Here is a 6171-nt window from a genome sequence, read left to right as displayed (position 1 = left end):
TTACTATTATTACTACTATTATTACTATTATTACTATTATTACTACGAATATTACTATCATTATTATTAATATTACTTTTTTTACTATTATTACTATTACTATTACTAAAACTAAAACTACTATAACTACAATTAAAACTACTATTACTACAACTACAACTGTTATTACTGTTATTACTATTACTATTATTACTATTACTATTATTACTATTATTACTATTACTATATTACTATTACTATTATTATTATTATTATTACTATTACTATTACTACTATTACTATTACTATTATCATTATTACTATTACTATTATCATTATTACTATTACTATTACTATTATTACTATTATTATTACTATAACTACTATTACTGTTACTACTATTACTACTCTTACTATTACTATTACTACTCCTCCTACTACTATTACTATTATTTTACTACTATTACAATTACTATTACTAATTTTACTATAACTACTATTATTACTATTACTACTATTACTATTGCTACTATTACTACTATTACAATTATTTTTATTATTACTATTATAACTATTACTATTATTAGTATTATTACTACTACTATTATTACTATTACTACTACTAATATTGCTGTTACTACACTTAATATTACTATTACTATCAGTATTAATACTGTTACTATTACTATTACTATTATTACTATTACTACTATTATTGCTGTTACTACTCTTAATATTACTATTACTATTACTATTAATACTGTTACTATTACTATTTCTATTATTACTATTACTGTTACTATTACTATTACTATTATTACTACTACTATTACTATTATTACTATTATTATTATTATTACTATTACTATTATTATTATTATTATTATTACTATTATTATTATTACTATTACTATTTTTACTATTACTATTACTATTTTTACTATTACTATTATTACTATTACTATTTTTACTATTACTATTATTACTATTACTATTACTACTATTACTATTACATTACTATTACTACTATAACTACTATTACTATTACAACTATATCTACTATTACTATTTCCCTTACTACATTAACTACTATTATTATTACTACTATAACTATTACTACTCTATTAATATTACTACTATTACTATTACTTACTATTACCTATTATTACTATTACTTACTAATTACTATTACTTAATATTACTATTACTTACTAGTATTACTATTACTCTTATTACTATTACTATTATTACTATTATTATTATAACTATTACTATTACTTTTATTACAATTACTATTATTACTATTACCATTATTACTATTAATATTATTACTATTACTACCATTACTATTATTTATTATTATTACTGTTACTATTACTATTATTGCTATTACTATTATTGCTATTACTATTATTTCTATTACTATTATTACTATTACTACTCTTACTATTACTACTATTACTAGTTTTACTACTATTACTACTATTACTTTTACTACTATTACTATTACTACTATTACTATTACTAATATTACTATTACCATTACTACTACTACTATTACTACTATTACTATTACTATTACTTACTATTACTACTATTACTTACTATTACTACTATTACTTACTATTTCTACTATTACTCTTTACTACTATTACTACTATTACTATAACTACTACTATTACTATTACTATTACTACTATTTCTATTACTCTTATTGCTATTACTATTATTGTTATTACTATTAATGCTATTACTATTGTTGCTATTATTATTATTACTATTACTACTATTACTGTTACTACTGTTACTATTACTATTACTACTATTACTACTATTATTACTACTATTATTACTATTATTACTATTACTATTACTACTATTATTATTGTTACTGTTATTACTGTTACTCTTATTACTGTTACTATTATTACTATAACTAACTACTATTCCTAATACTATTACTACTATTATTTTTACTATTACTATTATTACTATTATTACTTTTACTATTATTACTATTACTATTATTACTTTTACTTTTATTACTAATGTTATCATTACTATTATTACTATTATTATTATTTATACTAACTTTTATTACTAATACTATTACTATTTTATTACTACTATTACTATTACCATTATTATTACTATTACTATTATTACTTTTACTATTATTACTATTATTACTATTATTACTATTACCATTACTACAACTACAACTACAATTACTACAACTACAACTGCTATTACTTTTATTACTTTTATTATTATTACTAGTACTATTATTATTAGTATTACTATTACTATTATTACTGTTACTATTATTACTACTGTTATTATTGCTATTATTAGTACTATTATTGGTATTATTAAACTATTATTACTATTATTACTATTATTACTATTACTATTACTACAACTACAACTACTACAACTACAACTGCTATTACTATTTTTTACTATTATTATTATTACTATTATACTATTATTACTATTACTTTTATTATTATTAATGTTACTATTATTACTATTGTTATTATTACTATTAATACTATTATTACTGTTATTACTATTATTATTACTACTATTACTATTACTATTAATATTACTACTGTTACTATTATTATTACTATTTTTACTATTATTACAATTATTACTATTATTACTGTTACTACTATCACTATTATTACTATTATTACTATTATTACTAACTTATTACTATTACTATTATTACTATTTTTACTATTACTATAACTACAACTACTATTACACTTACTATTACTATTATTACTATTACTATTACTACAACTACAACTACTACAACTTCAACTGCTATTACTATTTTTACTATTATTATTATTACTATTACTATTATTACTATTATTACTTTTATTATTATTATTGTTACTATACTTATTATTGCTATTTTTACTATTATTACTATTTTTACTGTTATTACTATTATTATTACTACTATTACTATTACTACTAATATTACTACTATTACTATTATTACTATTATTACTATTATTACTGTTACTACTATCACTATCATTACTTTTATTACTATTATTACTAACTCTTATTACTATTATTATTATTACTATTTTTACTATTACTACAACTACAACTACTATTACTCTTATTACTATTTCTTTCACTATTACTACTATTACTATTCCTATTATTATTACTATTACTGTTACTAATATTACTATTATTATTATTAATTACTATTACTACTATTTCCATTATTACTATTTATATTACAATTGATATTACTATTACTATTACTACTATTACTATTACTATTATCCTCTTACTACTATTACTACTACTACTACTATTACTAATATCACTATTACTACTATTACTATTATCACTATTACTACTACTACTACTACTATTACTATTATTGCTATTACTACTATTACTATTAAATAGTATTACTATTACAATTTATTTATATTACTATTACTATTACTATTCATATTACTATTAGTACTGCTATTACTATAACTAGTATTACTATTACTATTAACTATTACTATTAACTATTAACTATATTACTATTACTATTATTACTATTATTATCATTACTATTACTATTATTATCATTACTATTACTATTATTATCATTACTATTACTAGTATTATTATTAATATTATTAATTATTATTACTTTTATTATTATTATTTATTATTATTATTATTATTATTATTATTATTATTATTATTATTACTTATCATTACTATTACTATTATTACTATTACTATTACTATTATTATTATTACTACTATTACTATTACTACTATTACTATTATAACTATTACTACTATTATTACTATTATTAGTAGTATTAATACTTTTATTATTAGTATTTTTACTATTATTAGTAGTAGTATTACTATTATTAGTAGTATTATTACTATTATTAGTAGTATTATTACTATTATTACTGTTATTATTATTATTACTGTTATTATTATTATTATTACTGTTATGATTATTATTTTTACTGTTATTATTATTATTACTATTATTACTATTATTACTATTATTACTATTATTACTGTTATTACTGTTATTACTTTTATTACTGTTATTACTGTTATTACTGTTATTAATATTACTATTATTATTATTATTACTATTATTATTATTATTACTATTATTATTATTATTATTATTATTATTATTATTATTATTATTATTATTTATTATTATTATTATTATTATTATTATTATTATTATTATTATTATTATTATTATTATTATTATTATTATTATTATTATTATGTAGTATTTTTGCTATCGTTACCATTATTATTATTTTATTATTATTATTATTATTATTATTATTATTATTATTATTATTATTATTTTATTATTATTATTATTATTTCATTATCATTATTGTTTTCATTGTTATTATTACTATTACCATAATAATTACTGTCAGACAATCATTATTGATGTTATTATTTTTAATATTATTGTCGATCTTCTTATTATTGTTATCATTATTTCTAGTATTATTGTCATTATTATTATTATTATTATTATTATTATTATTATTATTGTTGTTGTTGTTATTATTTTTATTATTTATTGTTTTTATCATTTTTTATTACTATCACCACCACCACCACCAGCACCACCACTTCCACCACCACCACTTCCATCATCACCACCACCATTTCCATCACCACCACTACCACTACCACTACCACTACCACTACCACTACCACTACCACCACCACCACCACCACCACCACCACACTGTCGCTACGGCTGCAACACGTACTGTTATTTACCTAAGGACGGTGAGTCAACCTTTATTGCACATAAACACTGACGTAGGGTCGCTCTGGACTACCTATCCGATGTGTATAGCGACCTTTGAGGTGAAGGTGCATCTCATTATCTCTTCGTGAAGGCTGTTTGGGCCGCTATGGGACCTTTAGTAACGCGGAAACCCTTGGAGTAAATCGATTTGTACCGCCCTGATGGTAGACATGCAAGTAACCAACCCAGGGTCGTGGCGTTGGTCGGTGTGATTACAGTGGTCTTTTTGCTACTGAACCAGCTCTTTAGTAGCGTGAATTGCCTATATAACTTTGCCATAAAATTTCGGTGTACACTTCGCCACGGCGGTGGGCTGTTGTTACGAGGCGCGGGGCTACGGATCCTTGTCTCACCTGTAGCTGCCCACCGTAGTTAATATTAAATAAGTAAAGTTAAGTGTATGTTCGAAAGTCATCCTTCATCATATTAACACTTCTTTTTCTTTTTACTTAAGCCCATGAACGAAGCTTAATCTTTCGAAACAGTAAATACTCTTTTTTGTTTTCTTACCTGTAGCAATAGAAGTCATTTTTACACCAATTAGCGTAAGTAGACTTTCGTCTGATTTTGGTAGCTTTAAATTTGAGTCTCCGCTCTTCATTGCGCATGCAAGATTTTTTTTTTTTTTTATTAAAGCTTTTGAGGAGGATTATGGGCCGCAGAATCCCTCTGATGCAGAGAGAGAGAGAGAGAGAGAGAGAGAGAGAGAGAGAGAGAGAGAGAGAGAGAGAGAGAGAGACCACTAGTGTATGTATGTTTTACGTTAAAAAGAGACTGACCAGAGACTCCAAAACGAACACAGTTTTTGGAGAGGCAGAAGCTGAAAGAGTTCCAAAAAGACAAGTCAATTTAGTTCCCGACGTGTCTTGATACTCTTCCTTTGTACGAGTTGAGTTGTGAGGAGAAAGAATAACAGCGAGCTGTGTGTGTGTTGGAGTGTTGGTGGATGGGGGTGTGAGGTTGGATGGTAGGTATGAATGTTTGGGTTTTAAGTCTGTAGTAGAAGCTTTCTCCATGTTCTCTTGTTGTATTGAAACTGCATTGTTAGTTGTGGTAATAATAATTTAGTAATTCATAAGACTTTCAATACAAGGGTAAAGCAGTGCACGAGTCACATTCCACTTACATAATAGTTCACACAGTCGTTTCTCATTTAATTGATTATTCTCCTCTGGGACTTTTCTCCAGTGCAGCTTATTTCACTAAGAGCGTTCCATTGTTTTTATTCTTTTCCTGTGTTCTTACTTAATTCTCTGTATTATTTTCAGGTGAGAAAACCGTTGTGGGGCCGAGTAAGATTCAGCAGGTAGTGAGTACTTATTCTTTACATATTTATTGTC

The 6171-nt window shown here is 22.7% G+C and overlaps 1 pseudogene; it reads right to left on the bottom strand.

The window, feature by feature from the left end:
• Positions 1 to 5847, bottom strand: part of LOC123505200 — a 38853-nt pseudogene extending 33006 nt beyond the window's left edge.
• Between the last annotated feature and the right edge of the window lie 324 nt (positions 5848 to 6171).

This window comes from Portunus trituberculatus, chromosome 17, assembly GCF_017591435.1.
Source record: "Portunus trituberculatus isolate SZX2019 chromosome 17, ASM1759143v1, whole genome shotgun sequence".
Taxonomy (NCBI): domain Eukaryota; kingdom Metazoa; phylum Arthropoda; class Malacostraca; order Decapoda; family Portunidae; genus Portunus; species Portunus trituberculatus.
The sequence above is the reverse complement of the archived record's forward strand: the minus strand, read 5'-3'. Positions and strand labels throughout refer to the sequence as shown.